At 47.2% G+C, this 16,868-nt stretch overlaps 1 protein-coding gene across 3 annotated transcripts in view; it reads left to right on the top strand.

Annotated features, from left to right (window-relative positions):
- LARGE1 (LARGE xylosyl- and glucuronyltransferase 1) overlaps positions 1 to 16,868 on the top strand; it is a 755,508-nt gene that overhangs the window by 132,651 nt on the left and 605,989 nt on the right. The window contains exon 1 of one of the 3 annotated variants that reach the window (XM_069227933.1): positions 3,203 to 3,459. The exons of the other annotated variants lie outside the window; for them this stretch is intronic. The gene's annotated coding sequence lies outside the window, so the exon portion shown is untranslated. Of the gene's footprint in view, positions 1 to 3,202; positions 3,460 to 16,868 lie in introns of those variants that run through there. 3 annotated transcript variants of the gene reach the window in all.

The following is a 16,868-nucleotide window of genomic DNA, read 5'->3' as shown; positions in this document are numbered from 1 at the left end:
CATATGTTCAACTGGTGGGAGGATCTTTGGCTCCCAACTCTGCCAGCCCCTTCCGTAGTAGTCAAGAACTTAGGGGTGAAGTTGGATAACAGCCTATCCATGGGGGCTCAGATCTCTGTGGTGGTAGGCCAATGCTTCATGCAGATCTGAAGTATTCGGAAATCTCTCCCTCTGCTACCTTTGGAGGCGAGAAGAGTAGTGATCACTTTGCGTCTTGACCACTTGCACATCTTGCATTTAGGGGCTGCGTGAGCTCAGGTGAAGTGCTTGCAGGTGGTCCTAAATGCAGCAGCCAGGCTACTGCTTGGTCTCTCTTTGAGGCTGGATCACTTGAGGCTCTGCGTTGTTTGCCCGATAAGGAACGGATTGTTTTTAATGCACTCACGATGGTTCATAGCGCAGTGCTTCGTTGCAGCCCTGGCTATCTGGCAGAGAGATTCACTCAGGGCATTCCCTCCAGAGCATTGCACTCAGTTCTGCTTCACTTCTGTTACTCCACCCATTAAGCATGTTAGAAGACAGGGCAAAGCTTTGTCCTTTTTGTCTGCTAAGGCTTGGAACAAGATCCTTTACGATCTGTACTTGATCGCCTCAGAGACTATATTCTGAAAAAAATTAAAACTTGTTTTTCCTCTGGGAGTAGCCGTGCGCTTTACAAATGCTTCATTCATTCATTCATGTGTGCACTGTGGCTCGGTTCATCAAGGTTGCATGATGCAGGTCCATGGTTTCATTTCTATGGAGCTGAGCAGCAGCAGGGGCCCTTTCTGACATCTTGGAGAATCAGACAGTCAGGGAGAGGGCCATTTCTGCAGGATGCCTTTAACCAAAATGGAGAAAACTTGCTTAGGCAGCTGGCGTGATGCGCATACAATCCTGCAACGAGACATCTTAATATCAACTGCTTATGTGTGTACTGGCTCCAGTGTGATGGTAGCTAGGCCCATGGGGCTGGCCCTCTAGTAGCAAATCAGAATGCTGCAAGCATTTCTGACTCAAGTGAGGATGCCGGCCTCTGCATGGAATCAGGTTACTGCAAATACTTCTGCCTCGGGTAGGGATGCAGGTCTTATCTCTGTTGGAAGAACTACTCTTGGCATTTGACTTTCCTTGACACTTGGCACTGAAGGTGAAACACGCTGTTTGTCTTTGCTCATAGCAGTGGACCAGCCAGAGTAGTAATGCTTTATTTTTAAATCAAATCAGATGTAGCACCGCAGTGCACGTGGCACTAGACGTGATTGCCTCTGCTTTACATTCTAATCGCCTATGGGTTGGATTTCGCATTTGGATGTGTGCTAGCGGTGGAGCTGGAGCAGTGTTCGTAGTGGGCGGGCTCTGTCAATGTCATGTCAGGGAAGTAACAAAGGATGGAAAAATCCAAGAGTTACACAAAGTGTAGCCAGTCAGCCACGCCCACTCGGGAAAGGAGTAGTGGGTGAGCAGTGCGTCCGGTGGTGTATTTGGGAGTACGTTGCCCTAAATAAATCGCTTTTACTGAGAGCACATTTTCCACTGAAATGGCCTCTTGAAATGACACTGTATTTGCATCAGGGATGCAGGTGTACTGTTAAACGTATGTATGTAGCGCACAAACAATACCATGCGGAAATCAGATTTCCACTATTTGTGCACTAAGCAAGTAAAATGTGTTGATTTGTTTTCAGCAGATTAAAGTCCATATTTCCGTCACACCTCAGAATTACAAAAAAAACTAGGTGCCTCCTTTGAACTTTTCTTGCTGCTGCTGCTATATTTTGAAATATGTATAAAGTTAATTTACAAATATTTAAAATGTGTTATGTGTTAGTAAATATTTGACGTCCTGCAGCTGTCTCGTTCCTCGTTCTTACTTCTTGTACTCCAGAATGAATGGCACCTGGTTGACATTACTTTGCAGCCAAGACAAGCAAAAGTAAGCAGCAATTATCGTGTTAAATTAGCAGCAGTTTGTCAGAAGTCGCTGCATGGCACTTGACCCCTGACCTTGAGCTCTTGGCAAATGCCACAGTATTAAAGCGAAACTTAAAAGCATCTTTATTGGTCACTTCCCGTCCGAAGAACTGCTGGGTTATCTTGGGGGTGTTACAGCCCTCCTGCACTCCTACTTCTATGTGCTATGCACTGCACCTGGAACAGCACTGCCCTTTTTCTGGTGCTATGTTAATCTTATGTTTTGTTCACAGAGTTTTGTGTAGCGCTGTAATACCATGAGGCTGTCCTCACAGCGCTGTGAGCTTCCCGTACTTCCAATCCCTGCTATCGAGTACCCAGTCACAGTTTAGAGTATGTTTTCTGTTTGAGAAGGAACATGGGTAGGGTTGGAGCATTTAGCGCTATACTGGTTTGTCGTTGTTTGCGTGTGTGTCCATTTGATTTGATTTGATTTGATTTGGCTAGGGATGTCTACCATTCCGGATATGAGCGATCTGAGGAACTGCACGTGGCATTGCAACACCTGGCTGCACTTACTTGGCATGACCCCTGTCTCTCCCCCTCTTCTAGGTCAGCCCCCGAAATTGCAAATACGTTTATCAGTTCACGTAGCTACCAAATGTACCATATTATCTGTGAAACATTCAGCCAGCCCTGGCTTGTTTCCCATGGCGCTGTTCCATTCTGTAATTTCAAGATTCGCTTTTAACAGTATAAATTTAAACCCTGATTTACAAAGCGTTCTTGAATAAAAAGCTAAACATAGTTTATAGAGGACGCATAATTCTGGGCCATGTCCCATCTGTAATTTACCTAAGTACTGCACTTGCCTTTGTTGTGGGAAAGTGCCTCGCTGTTTGTGGCGCTATACTTGGCTCTTCGGTTCCTGACTTCCCATGCGCACACCACACTGCTTGGCAAAGCCCCGCACTTGGCACAGCCGTCACTCTGCACTGGGATCGGGGCACTTGCACTTCACTCTGGATTACACACTGCACCTGTCTCTGTGCATCTGGCGATGCACCGCTTTGGACCGACGCTGGCAGGTGGCGCGGAGCGCGCGCGCTCCATTCCGGGCCGCGCTGCCCAGCGCATCGAGCCTGCGCCTCTAGGCTCTGCGAAGGGCTCGCGCCAAAGGCCCCTTTGTTATCAAACAATCCTAGTTCCTCCGGCTGCCCCCGCCCACTGTCCCACCGGGACGCCCTCCGCTGCCAATGGGAAGGCCGCATGCAAACGAGCCCGGGTCCGGACGCGGCGCGTGCCTGCCCGGGGAGAGTGATCTAATCTGACGGGCTCAGAATAGCGCGCGCCTCCTGCCTCCCCTGGCAGCTCGCGGCGCTATTAAAAGACCGGTCCCGGGCCAGCTCCTGCTCTGCCGGGGCCCACGCAGGAGTTCGGCTTGCACTATCCGTCCGGTCTGAGGGGTCCGAGGTGGGCAGCACCGAGGAGTCCCGCCCCGCAGTTGGGACACTCTTCCGCGGGGTGTTGGGAGTCCCTCCCAGATGGGAGCAGCCGACGGCAGAGGTGAGTGATCTGTGCGCGCATCTCTCCATTGACTCACGGATAATGGAAGGCGCTGATCATTGGAGGCTGGTGTTGCTGACATGATGCAGCCGCTGTCCTGGAGAATTTATCCTCCCTGTCGCTTGTGGTTCAGACGAAAATGGGGCTGTCCTGTGGCATATCCGCGCTCCTTAATAGTTTATCTTTATTTACCGTAAGTAATCTGTAATTTGGGATTTAAAAAAAATAATCTAAAGGAAACTTTTGGTAAAAAATCTGAGCTCGAGCCTTTGGCCCAGAGATCACCTTAAAATCAAATCAGGGTTTATAAAGCGTTTACAACTCACCCATAAGGGTCTCAAGGCGCTAAGGTGGTTTGCCCTCTGAGCTTCAGTCGAAGAGCCGGGTTTTAAGGCCCTTCCTGAATTGGGGTAGTGATGGTGACTGCCTGAGGCGTGAGTTCCAGCTCTTTGCGGAGAGGTACTCACCCCCAGTTTATTTATCACTTCTTACCGTGAATCTGTCTCCGGTGGGTCTAGCGCTATCTACTTATAGGTCCAGCGTTATCTACTTATAGGCAGTAACTACTTTTAGAACATCCTCAGTGCCAGAATCAGAAAACATTTACTCCGGGAAACCATAAATTGGGGTTCATGGTGTGGCTTGGGTGGAGTCTTGAGGGGTGGTGACTGACTGCTCTGTCCCACTTAATTGGTTACAAAGAGGGGGCATTGTAACATTTCTTACAGGGTTAATGCACCAGCTGCAGAGACATTATTTTCCCAGCAATCTTGGGGTATAACATTATTTGTGAGATAATTTAGCTGGTCAGTGCTCTTTGTAGGTGGGTCTGTCTTTGGCCTAGTTACATTCTTGACTCATAAAGTAACATGGGGGTTAATGTGCCTGCTGCAAAGTAAATCATGTAAAATGCAGATCACGCATTGGTGTTATATGTTGGTAGGTAAGTGGGTTACTGCCTTTGACACAGAGATGCCTTTGTTAGTTGCAGGTGATAAATTGCAATACTTTTAATCAAGGAGCTGCATGTGTAGTTCAAGGCATGGGTTTAGATCCTTGTTTTTCCTCCATATGTCTTTATATGTAGGTTGCTTAAAAGGGATTCTTAGGACAGTAATAGTCTTATTACTGCAGCCTGCTCCTACCACCGTGCTAAATTTTAATTCCTGACTTTGTGATTCTCCTAACCTTACATTACATTTAAAGTCCTGACTTCTGTGTCTCCAGACCATGCGTGGAACACGTAATGCAGGTGCGGCTCGCAGGAGAAAAAAGGGGCTGCACGTGGTGGGGAGGGTGAGGGTGAACTAAAAAAAATAAAAATGAAAATAATAAAAATAAAATACCCTTTTCCCACATCGCGCCGCCCCATCCGCTCTGCTCTCCTCTTTCGCTGCAGACACAGGCTCCCAGCCTGTCCTGCGGCCATTCCTGATGCTGCTCAAAGCAGCATCAGGATTGGCTGAGAGTGCCCAGCCAGGGCACTCCCAGGCAGACTGGGAGCCTTTGCCTGGTCTCTCCAACCTGGCAACGCAGTGCCAGGTTGGAGAGACCCTACTGCGCATGTATGTTTGGCCGCCCGGAGATGTCCGGTCAAACATACATGAGCATTGAGGGGGAGTGCTCTGCACTCCCCCTCTGTCCCCGTCATGCCTGTGGCCGTGCCCTCTTTTATTGTAAAAACCTAATAAACTGATTATATTATGTTTTTACTATAAAAGCTTTGCAGCTCCTGCTGCTGATTGGGGGTGGGCAACGCTCCTCCCCCCTGGAGGAAGAGCCGCCCCTGACGCAATGCGTATCTGTAAGGACGATATGGGACTCCTATACCTTGGAACCCTGTTTGTCTTACATTTCTTGTACATTCATTGACACTCTTGTTTAACTTATTGTCTCTGTGCAATGTGTGTGTGATGTAAAGTGCTCTGACACCCTGCATCGGGATTAGCTGTGTTGTAAAGGAATTAATAAAAAAAAAGTGTATTCAAATCCTTATTTGTGTAACTACTTATACAGGCAGATAAATCTGACATTCTTACAGTACTTGCTAATCTCTTTTATACGGCCCTGAACAGAGCCAAAGCCTGCTTCCAAATCATAGCTTTTCTTGAATACTTGTGAAGTGATAACAAGCTGGGAGACTTTGTTTCCCTCCATTGCATTTGAATCTAGCTAACATGGTTCAGATAGCTCCGGGCCAGGGGGAGACTCCAACAAGACGAGGGCTGATGGCCATTTAAATGTCAAATATTTCCTGCAGTGATTCACTTTAAGGCAACGGTCTTCAATCTTTTTAATACTGCATGCTCCCCTTCAAAACATCTTTATCCCCACCCCGAGAATTACAAACACATTTTCTCACAATTATTCCATACAATTACTTGGCAGCTCTAAACATATTTGACAAGTTCAAGTTTCAAGTTTATTTATTGTGTCAGCCTAACACATCTAGGCCATACAATGTAAGAAATACACAAAATCTTACATTCTAAAACAATCCTAGAGAATAAAAGCATACGAATAGCACCATTAAAAATTGAATCAAGGAACAAAATGTAAACAATATACAAAGTTCTAGAAGAAAACCCCACTAACAAGAAAAAGTGCAAGTACATAAGTGCTTTGGTTATTGTAGAAGCATTAGCTACGTCACAACCAGTTTATTGCAACATCTCCGCAAGCATCTAGTACTCTGGTCATATAGCATGCCATTAAGAACTGTGTTCAGGATACAGTTTAGTGCCTGGCAGGGTTTCCCTCCTGGACACATAAAACAATAATTATAAACACTTAATTGCACTATCCCAAATCAATTCTGACCAACACAACGTAAAAATAGATAAAGACATTCATGCAGCTTTAAAGTGCTGTTTCCAGGCCTGTCTAGGTTGGCTCCACATCTGTTTGCCTAAAAAGGTACAATGATGGGGTAAAAACTAATTAAAGTTTAGGGTGGTTTATACACACATCCTACCATTCGAGGCACAACATGCTAGTGCATCAACTTTGAGGAACCCTGGGATCATTGAGTCATCATGAAACATAATGTTACCTTATGTTGCACCCTGTCTCCTGCTGGGTCAAACTTGTATATACATTTTACAACTAAAAACATGATCATGTACATACATAAGGGCATCTTAGGCGGCATTGGCTATGGGGACCCCATTTCCTTTACTAGCTGCACACAGTTAAATAAGTGTTTTAGGTGGTCCTGACAGTACAAACTATCCACCAACAACTAGCCGTGGAGTCCTTCCAGTGTCCATAGCTATTTCAAAGAAGCATTTAAACAACAGCAAATTGCAATTGGGTTGGTTGGTGTTTGAAGCAGAACTCCCCTGTAGCCCCGTTGGTGTCGCTGCCTAGTTATTCTCCAGGCTACACACACACACACACACACACACACTTGGATAACAACTTGCTCCAAGTCAGTACTGATACAGAGGGACAAGGCATTCTTGCTGCTTCCTATCGTGTGGGCTATAAAATGCAGGCGGACATATTCTCTTCTGATCCCTCCTGGAAAAAGTGCAAAGCAACAGAAAGTGCTTTACACCCCCCCCCCTACTCCCCCCCACCCAGTCACATTCACAGTTAGATAAGCTAGACTAGCTTTGTGCCACGACCTGGCGTACTGTTTTACTGGCAAGGTGCCTAACCTAAAGTTAACATACAATGTTCTCTTAAATGGGGGGTTAATTTTGTCCATACATGATTCAAAAGAGGAAAGAAGCTTAAGTGCCTGAGGCTACTCTATCTCCCGACCTGACTGGTTAGTGAGCAAATGATGCCAAAACTTTTCCTTCACTAATTGTCCAGTTCCTTTCATCATTTTATCTGGTTCACCCACCATTTGGAACATCCTATGGTCTGCAGAGTGCTGGCCTCGTTTTATTCAGGAATCTTTTTATTGTTATTTCAATTATACCATAAGTGTTTGATTCTATAATAACATTTATACAACAGATGGTCATATATGATGGACACCGCATATTTGTGAGCATTATCCGCAAGGAGTGGGACATGTGCAGTGATACTAGATAGAGCAAGAGACAAAGTATCTAAACTGCAGAGTAGTGGCCTCATGAGTGTACTAGGGTAGTTTACCTTGTTTGGTTAGAGACCAGGCCTCTCGCACGATGCTCAGGTTTGGCCCATACCTTTATCCAGTATAACACTGGGCGAAGTGCTGCTTGGTGCTCAAAAGACCTAATACCCGGCTCATGCGGTAAAGCATCGATTGGGGTTCCCGGACCAAGTGTGAGGAGGCAACAAGCTTTTCTCTGCCTAAACTAGCCCTTCTACATTTTTGTACCCCCACACCTCTGCTCCATACAAGGCTGCAGCATGAGCCTGTGCTCTGTAGGCTTCAAGGGGAGGGGCGATGAGCCTATTCCCTGGCTTTTGTGGCAAAACCATGCACCCCACCAGCATTTTGTCTCAGTGACGCTTCGCCCTTGATCAATTGAGGGGACCAGGACAACTTTGAGTCAAATCTCACTCATCAAGAGTCCTAGTGGTTGACCCAGTCTAAAAGTGTTCCATGAGTCTTAAAAGTGCTCCTCAGCTTAACACTTCCTTTGATGATCATGTACTTTGTTTTTGCTCTGTTAATCTTAAGGCCCTTTTTGGTGTAGTAAGTCTCTAATGCATTTCGGAGCTTATGCATGGCCAGCTCGGTGTGGGACATGAGGACTGCGTTGTCTGCAAACAGCTGGATTGCAATTTTATTGCCACCGCTAACTGGGACATTGAGATTTAAGGCTCCCAAGAAGTCAGCGACATCATTAATAAAGATGTTAAACAATACTGGGGCCAAAGCCCTCTGTGACTTCCCCTTTTTGGGCGTACCTGACTGGCGAGACGTTGTTACTATGAAGATCCTTGACGGCTGCCACTAGTTTTGCAGGACAGCCATACTTTAGTAATGTTTGCCGGAGAAGATCATGGTTTACAGTACCAAAGGCTGTTTTTAAATCTGTGAATGTCCGATACAGGCTGGATTTTTTTACAATAGTATACTTCAAGCAGATATTAAATAATCGCATGGCCTGGTCAATCGCTCCCTGCCCTCTCAGCAACCCAGCTCGGCTAGTATTGATCACCTTGTTTTCGCCTGACCAGTCATCTAGGTGAGTGTGCAATAGTGTGGCATATATTTTTCCTGCAACATCTAACAGGGAACATATTTGACAATTCAGGCGTGTGAGAAAACAGGGCTGATTGCAGAGGCCCCATAACTTTTTGCCCCCATTTTCCTCTTTTTGCTGGTGTTTTCCTGACTTTGATGGTGCCCTGGGTACTGCTAACCAGTCCCAGGGCCTGTGCTCTGTGTAAAATGGATATGCAAATTAGGCTAATTATAATTGGCTAAGTTAACCTACCTATAAGTCCCTAGTATATGGTAGGGCATGTAGGTTTAGGGACCACAGCATAGGTGGTGCACACCTAGGTGCACTGCTGAGGTGCCCAGTGTCATTTTAAAGGCAGGCCTGCCTTGCTGGCTGCTTTTAAATTAAAGTTATATGCAAATTCGACTTTGGAATTAAAGGTACTTCCAAAGTCTTAAACTACCTTATTTTTACATATAAGTCACCCCTAAGGTGTGCCCTATGTGCCCCTAGGGCTGGGTGCCATGTAACTATAAGCAGGGACTTTATAAAAATAGATTTATAAGCCCTGGTGAGGTAAAAACAGCCAAATTCGTTTTTTCCCTCATTGAAGTAAATGGCCTTCATAGGCTAGAATGGGCAGACTTTATTTTAAATTTTAAAGTCTCCTTAAATGTTACATACCAAGAATTTGGTATCAAATTGATTGTTGTAATAAATCCCACAACTTCCAGTTGTTGGATTTAATATAACTTATTCAGGTAAAAAGTTTAGACTTTACCTAAAAAGTTGCCAATTTCAGCTCTGCATTGTTTTTGCTGCTGTGCTCTGATTGGCCAGCCTGCAGCAGCTTCTGCCAGGCTGCCTTGATGAGGTGTGAAGTGGCCTGACTTCACACAAAGGAATGTGCTTGGGGGAGAGAATCTCCCCTCAGCAGATGGTGAGGCAGGAAGGGGGAGGGCGGCCAAACTGGTCTTCAAAGGCAGAGAAGGACATTTGGAGCACCCAGCAACACCCCCACATCCTGCAACCCCAGACAACTAGGTGCCCCCTTGATTAGATTAGGAGAGGGCAGGAGAGGGGTGTGTTTATGATTTTTAGCCACACCAGTGGGTGGGCTCAGCCAGATGTAACCTCCAAAAATCAGATTCAGCCATGTTGGATTTTTGGAGACTGTTGCCTTTTGGGATGGATTTTTGCCACACTTCCCAGGAAGTGGTCATCACAGGGGGACGACCCTGTACCTGATTGGAGGATCAGGACCCCCCTGCTTTTCACCCAGGAGCAAGGATAAAACTGGCAGACCTGACCCCCACACCTCAGATCCCCACCAAATTTCAAGAAGAAAGAACTTAAGGAGAAGAAGGACTGCCCTGCTGGACCCCTGGCCTGCACCTGGAACCTGCACTCAGAAGGACTGCACCAGCTGCACACTTGGGCTTCACCACAAGAAGGACTTTGCCTGGCTTCAACTGGTTCAAGGAGGGACTCCCTGTTTGCTACAGGTGAAAAATTGCTAACCAGAGTCCCCTGCACCAACTCCTGAAGAAAGCGACCAGCTGACCACTGTCCAGTGGCCAAAAAGGAGTTTGCGCCAGGTGCATTCTGGGAGTTGAAGTCCGCACCCCCCAAGGACCATCACAGAACTTCTGGACCCTTGGGGTGAGCTGTGGACCCCAAAAGAACCTTAAAAGAACATCTGGGTGAAGCCCCAGAAGTTTGGAAAAGATTTGAGAATTTTTGGAAAAAAGCTCCAGAGAGGGACCGACCCGCCGCGGAAATTCTAGCCGGTTTGCCTCAACCGCGACCCGGCCTGACTTCGTGGTTCGTCCCGGTAAAGAAAAACATCCAAAAAAGAGACTAAGTCCGAACGTAAAAAGTTGACCGGGACCTCCCAGCCATCGTATCCGAGAAGGGCTCCATGGACGTCGGATCAAGATCCAGGTTTACCCCGGTCGAAGGATTTTCATCTCGAAAAAACGACTAAGTCCGAAGGTAAAAGTCTCCACCGAGGAAACCCACATCGCGTATCCGGACAAGGGCTCCAGGAGGTCGGATTCAACTGGCAGGTTCGTCCCGGTGAAGAAAAACTTCAAAATAAAGACTAAGTCAGAAGGTAACTTTTTAACCGAGGCCTCCCGCGACCTGTAGCCGAGCAGGGCTCCATCGCGGTCGGCCTGAAAGTTTGACTTTGCCCCGGTCGAGGTGCAACCAGATGACCCGATTGGCGCTTTTTGTTTCTAAGCGCTAGAAAAGTAATAATTCTTTAAAAATTCATATCTCCGGTTCCCCTGAACCGATTTTAATCGTTTTTGTGTCATTTTAAAGATAAAAATATAAACTATTTTTATAAATTGGTTTTGGATTTTTAAACTGTTTCCTGTGTTTTATTTAATTACTGTTTTGTGATATTTGAATGCTTTACACTTTGTCTCCTAAGTTAAGCCTTGACGCTCGTTGCCAAGCTACCAAGGGTTGAGCTGAGATTAATTTACTGAGACCTAACTGTACCTATGTGGAGGTTAGTGGCTTGTTGCTAGGTGTAGGTACCTACCTGCCCTACCAATAACCCATTTTCCAACATAATTGGAAGCAGCGACGGGATCCTGTACTTGTGTTCAATATCACGTTACAGTTTTAGGTAAAACAAATTAAAAATCCTTTAAATTGTCCTAGTGCAAAAATTGTTTTTAATTTTTAATTTGGATTAATTTCAAATATTGAATTTTTGTAATTTTTCTAAATTCTTGTTTCCAATTTTTGCAAAAAGTTTTTGTTGACACAAAACTAGGGAACCATGGAGCTTGATCTGGCTAGCCTACCCACACTGACAGTAGTCCAGCTTAGGGGGTTGTGTATTGAAAGAGGGTTGCCTGCAACCACTGATCTCAGGAAGCAAATCCTGATCACATCCCTGACAGCATGGGCTGAGGCCCAAGAGGTAGAGTCAGAAGAAGCTCCAGAGGAGGGAGAAAAAGGGGAAGATGCTAACTCTAACCACTCAGGGGAGGGAAGGCATCTGAGCCTAAGTGAGGAAGAGGAAGAACGGTCCTCAGTAGATACAGTCACTAGGGGCAGACCCAAAGCTAGTGGTAGGAAGGGGGTCCCTTCAGGAGGAGAGAACCCATCCATCAGAGAAAGAGAGCTGGAGGCCCAGCTAGCATACATAGCTTTGGAAGCAGAGAAGCTGGCCCTAGAAAAGAAAAAGTGGGCATACAAAGAGACAAGAGATGGAAGCAGCGATAAAGAAGCTGAGGTGTCCATGGGTGGGGGAGTTTGCCCCAGATTACCCAAGGGGGTAGTTCCTGCTTATGTAGAGGGGGATGACATAGATAAGTGGCTGGGGGCCTTTGAGAGGGCACTCCAAATGAGAAGGGTTAGGCCTCAATACTGGGGTTCCCTTTTGTGGGAGTTGGTCCCCAACTCAGGGAGGGATAGGCTTCTGACCTTAAGGGGGGAGGAGGCAGATTCATACCCTAGTATGAAGAGGTGCTTAGCCAAGAAGTTTGGTCTGACCCCAGAGCAATATAGAATGAAGTTCAGGGACACCCAGAAGGTCAGTACCCAGTCTTGGGTTGACTTTGTGGACATTTCACTAAAGGCACTAGAGGGCTGGATTATTGGTAACAAAGTAGATACTTATGAGGGGTTATACAATCTGATCATGAGAGAGCACATCTTGACCAATTGTACCCAAGAAAGGTTACGCCAGCATCTAGTGGACTCTAAGCAGACCAACCCTAGAGAGCTAGGGGAGGCAGCTGATGAGTGGTTGAGAACCAGGGTGGTTGTCAAGTCCCAGGGGGGAGACTCCAAGAAGGGGGGGACAGGTCCCCAAAAACCTAAGGAGGGAGGTGGTAAGCCCACCACAGAGACTCCCTCTGTACCCCAGAACCCTAAGAAGGAGGAGAGTAAATCCCACTCCCACTCTGACAAGCAGAGACAGGGAGACCCAGGGTTAAAAAAAACTCTTGGACAGTAGGGCTTGCTTTAACTGTCAGCAGACGGGTCACTTCAGAGGAGATGCAGCCTGTCCAAGGAAGGTGGTTAGCACTGGGCTGTCCAGTGTAGCCATAGAGGAGGATTCCTCAGATGATGAAGTCCTCCTAGCATTGTGCTGGGAGACAGGACCAGATGGTAAGCTGGTGATCCCTGAGGGTGGGAGTAGGCACTTCCACCACATTCAAGTGAATGGGATCCCTACCACTGGCCTGAGAGACACCTGTACCAGTCACACTATAGTGAGTGACCGGTTAGTGACCCCAGACATGTATGTCCCAGGAAAGACAAAGAAAGTCAGGATAGCCACAGGGGAGGTCACCTCCAAACCTGTAGCCATAGTGCCCCTAGAGAGGGAGGGTATCCTTGACTGGATTAGGGTGGTAGTCAGTGCTGACCTTCCCCTAGATTGTATCCTGGGCAATGACCTCCCAGAGGTGAGTCTGGTCACAGATGGGGTGGTCGCCCAGGGCGCCCCCCAAACCCAAAGTCCTGGGGAGTCAGTCCCTACAGTTAGGAGACAGGGGTCCCCAAGAAAAGGAAAGAAGAAAAGGAAGGGTAGGCCACTCTTAAAGAGAGTTCCAGGGAGCCAAAGGCCTTCTGCCCCAGTAGGGGGGGAGCCCAGAGTTGGCACTGGTGAGGCCTCACCTGACCCCAAGGAAGTCCTGAGTAGTCAGGCAGCTGTCCAGATGCAGGGTGTTGCCCCTGCACTGACAGAAGGGAGAGTGGAAGGAGGGTGCCTGCCACAGGAGGTGGTAGCCCCCCACTCTAGACAGCAAGAGGGGTGCCAGGACCCCAAAGTTGCCCCTAAAGCAGCTCAGCCACCTGTCAGTGGAGAGCTCAGGGTGTGGTTCTGGGTACTGACAGCTGTCAGTAGCCTCTGCAGGGTGCTAGCCTTCCTGGCAGCACTGTACTTGGCCTGGGAGGCAGACCCCAGGGCCAATAGCAAAGTAGGCCCCCTGACCCTATTGGTCATGGTGGGGTTGCTCAAGTGTTGGGTGACCTCTTTGGGTAAGCTAGGTGTTGCCCTAGCAAAGTTTGGAGTAGGGGAGGTGGGCACCTCACTACCCAAGTTGGCAGAGAGAAAGGAGGAAGACCCCCCTAGAGGAAAGTTTCAGTTTGAGTTGGGTCCTTTTACTGTTGGGATGGCTTCACTACCCATAGGGAGTGACCCTGACAGGAGGATATAAGGCAGAGTAGGCCCTGCAAAGGGACAGCCAGTTTTCTTCACTGTCTTCCTCGCCTAACAAGCCAGGAAGACTCTCCCAGGGTTGGGCTGAGTCTCCTGGGCGTGTGGGCTGGGGGGGGGTTGTGTGAGAAAACAGGGCTGATTGCAGAGGCCCCATAACTTTTTGCCCCCATTTTCCTCTTTTTGCTGGTGTTTTCCTGACTTTGATGGTGCCCTGGGTACTGCTAACCAGTCCCAGGGCCTGTGCTCTGTGTAAAATGGATATGCAAATTAGGCTAATTATAATTGGCTAAGTTAACCTACCTATAAGTCCCTAGTATATGGTAGGGCATGTAGGTTTAGGGACCACAGCATAGGTGGTGCACACCTAGGTGCACTGCTGAGGTGCCCAGTGTCATTTTAAAGGCAGGCCTGCCTTGCTGGCTGCTTTTAAATTAAAGTTATATGCAAATTCGACTTTGGAATTAAAGGTACTTCCAAAGTCTTAAACTACCTTATTTTTACATATAAGTCACCCCTAAGGTGTGCCCTATGTGCCCCTAGGGCTGGGTGCCATGTAACTATAAGCAGGGACTTTATAAAAATAGATTTATAAGCCCTGGTGAGGTAAAAACAGCCAAATTCGTTTTTCCCTCATTGAAGTAAATGGCCTTCATAGGCTAGAATGGGCAGACTTTATTTTAAATTTTAAAGTCTCCTTAAATGTTACATACCAAGAATTTGGTATCAAATTGATTGTTGTAATAAATCCCACAACTTCCAGTTGTTGGATTTAATATAACTTATTCAGGTAAAAAGTTTAGACTTTACCTAAAAAGTTGCCAATTTCAGCTCTGCATTGTTTTTGCTGCTGTGCTCTGATTGGCCAGCCTGCAGCAGCTTCTGCCAGGCTGCCTTGATGAGGTGTGAAGTGGCCTGACTTCACACAAAGGAATGTGCTTGGGGGAGAGAATCTCCCCTCAGCAGATGGTGAGGCAGGAAGGGGGAGGGCGGCCAAACTGGTCTTCAAAGGCAGAGAAGGACATTTGGAGCACCCAGCAACACCCCCACATCCTGCAACCCCAGACAACTAGGTGCCCCCTTGATTAGATTAGGAGAGGGCAGGAGAGGGGTGTGTTTATGATTTTTAGTCACACCAGTGGGTGGGCTCAGCCAGATGTAACCTCCAAAAATCAGATTCAGCCATGTTGGAGTTTTGGAGACTGTTGCCTTTTGGGATGGATTTTTGCCACACTTCCCAGGAAGTGGTCATCACAGGGGGACGACCCTGTACCTGATTGGAGGATCAGGACACCCCTGCTTTTCACCCAGGAGCAAGGATAAAACTGGCAGACCTGACCCCACACCTCAGATCCCCACCAAATTTCAAGAAGAAAGAACTTAAGAAGGACTGCCCTGCTGGACCCCTGGCCTGCACCTGGAACCTGCACTCAGAAGGACTGCACCAGCTGCACACTTGGGCTTCACCACAAGAAGGACTTTGCCTGGCTTCAACTGGTTCAAGGAGGGACTCCCTGTTTGCTACAGGTGAAAAATTGCTAAACCAGAGTCCCCTGCACCAACTCCTGAAGAAAGCGACCAGCTGACCACTGTCCAGTGGCCAAAAAGGAGTTTGCGCCAGGTGCATTCTGGGAGTTGAAGTCCGCACCCCCCAAGGACCATCACAGAACTTCTGGACCCTTGGGGTGAGCTGTGGACCCCAAAAGAACCTTAAAAGAACATCTGGGTGAAGCCCCAGAAGTTTGGAAAAGATTTGAGAATTTTTGGAAAAAAGCTCCAGAGAGGGACCGACCCGCCGCGGAAATTCTAGCCGGCTTGCCTCAACCGCGACCCGGCCTGACTTCGTGGTTCGTCCCGGTAAAGAAAAACATCCAAAAAAGAGACTAAGTCCGAACGTAAAAAGTTGACCGGGACCTCCCAGCCATCGTATCCGAGAAGGGCTCCATGGACGTCGGATCAAGATCCAGGTTTACCCCGGTCGAAGGATTTTCATCTCGAAAAAACGACTAAGTCCGAAGGTAAAAGTCTCCACCGAGGAAACCCACATCGCGTATCCGGACAAGGGCTCCAGGGGGTCGGATTCAACTGGCAGGTTCGTCCCGGTGAAGAAAAACTTCAAAGTAAAGACTAAGTCAGAAGGTAACTTTTTAACCGAGGCCTCCCGCGACCTGTAGCCGAGCAGGGCTCCATCGCGGTCGGCCTGAAAGTTTGACTTTGCCCTGGTCGAGGTGCAACCAGATGACCCGATTGGCGCTTTTTGTTTCTAAGCGCTAGAAAAGTAATAATTCTTTAAAAATTCATATCTCCGGTTCCCCTGAACCGATTTTAATCGTTTTTGTGTCATTTTAAAGATAAAAATATAAACTATTTTTATAAATTGGTTTTGGATTTTTAAACTGTTTCCTGTGTTTTATTTAATTACTGTTTTGTGATATTTGAATGCTTTACACTTTGTCTCCTAAGTTAAGCCTTGACGCTCGTTGCCAAGCTACCAAGGGTTGAGCTGGGATTAATTTACTGAGACCTAACTGTACCTATGTGGAGGTTAGTGGCTTGTTGCTAGGTGTAGGTACCTACCTGCCCTACCAATAACCCATTTTCCAACAAGGCGTTTCAGTTATCTTTTTTAAAAAATCCAGGTTCATGATTTCCAACATACAATTGGAAGGCCACCTCCCTGAAAGTATAAAAATATCAAAACTGTTGTCCTTTACCAGAAATCGGAGGACTTTGAGTATTATGTGGACTCCTCACCTTGACATCTACTGCCTGCCAGGACACAAGTGATAAGAAAAAGTTGCTGATGGCCCATTACAGAGCGGCTCATTGCCACTCTGTTCTCTCATTAAAAACACAGCACTGTTTTCAGCATGCTGTTTTCCTCAGTTCCTCGCGGGCAAAATAAATGCTTCTCTTCTCTCTTCTTTTTTTCCACAACCTGATAACCCACGCTCTCTGCCCCCCAAGATCACTTGAGGGCCTACAGAGAAGAACTGGAGTGGCCACTGGTCAGATGTGCCCGCTTGAAATGGGCAAAGTGTGGGCTGTAGTTTCTGGTCTGGCCAAGGCCCACTTGACCAAAGAAAATATCCCAACTACTGGCTGTT

Source organism: Pleurodeles waltl, chromosome 4_1, assembly GCF_031143425.1.
Source record: "Pleurodeles waltl isolate 20211129_DDA chromosome 4_1, aPleWal1.hap1.20221129, whole genome shotgun sequence".
Classification (NCBI taxonomy): domain Eukaryota; kingdom Metazoa; phylum Chordata; class Amphibia; order Caudata; family Salamandridae; genus Pleurodeles; species Pleurodeles waltl.
This window is presented reverse-complemented; position numbering and strand designations above follow the sequence as displayed.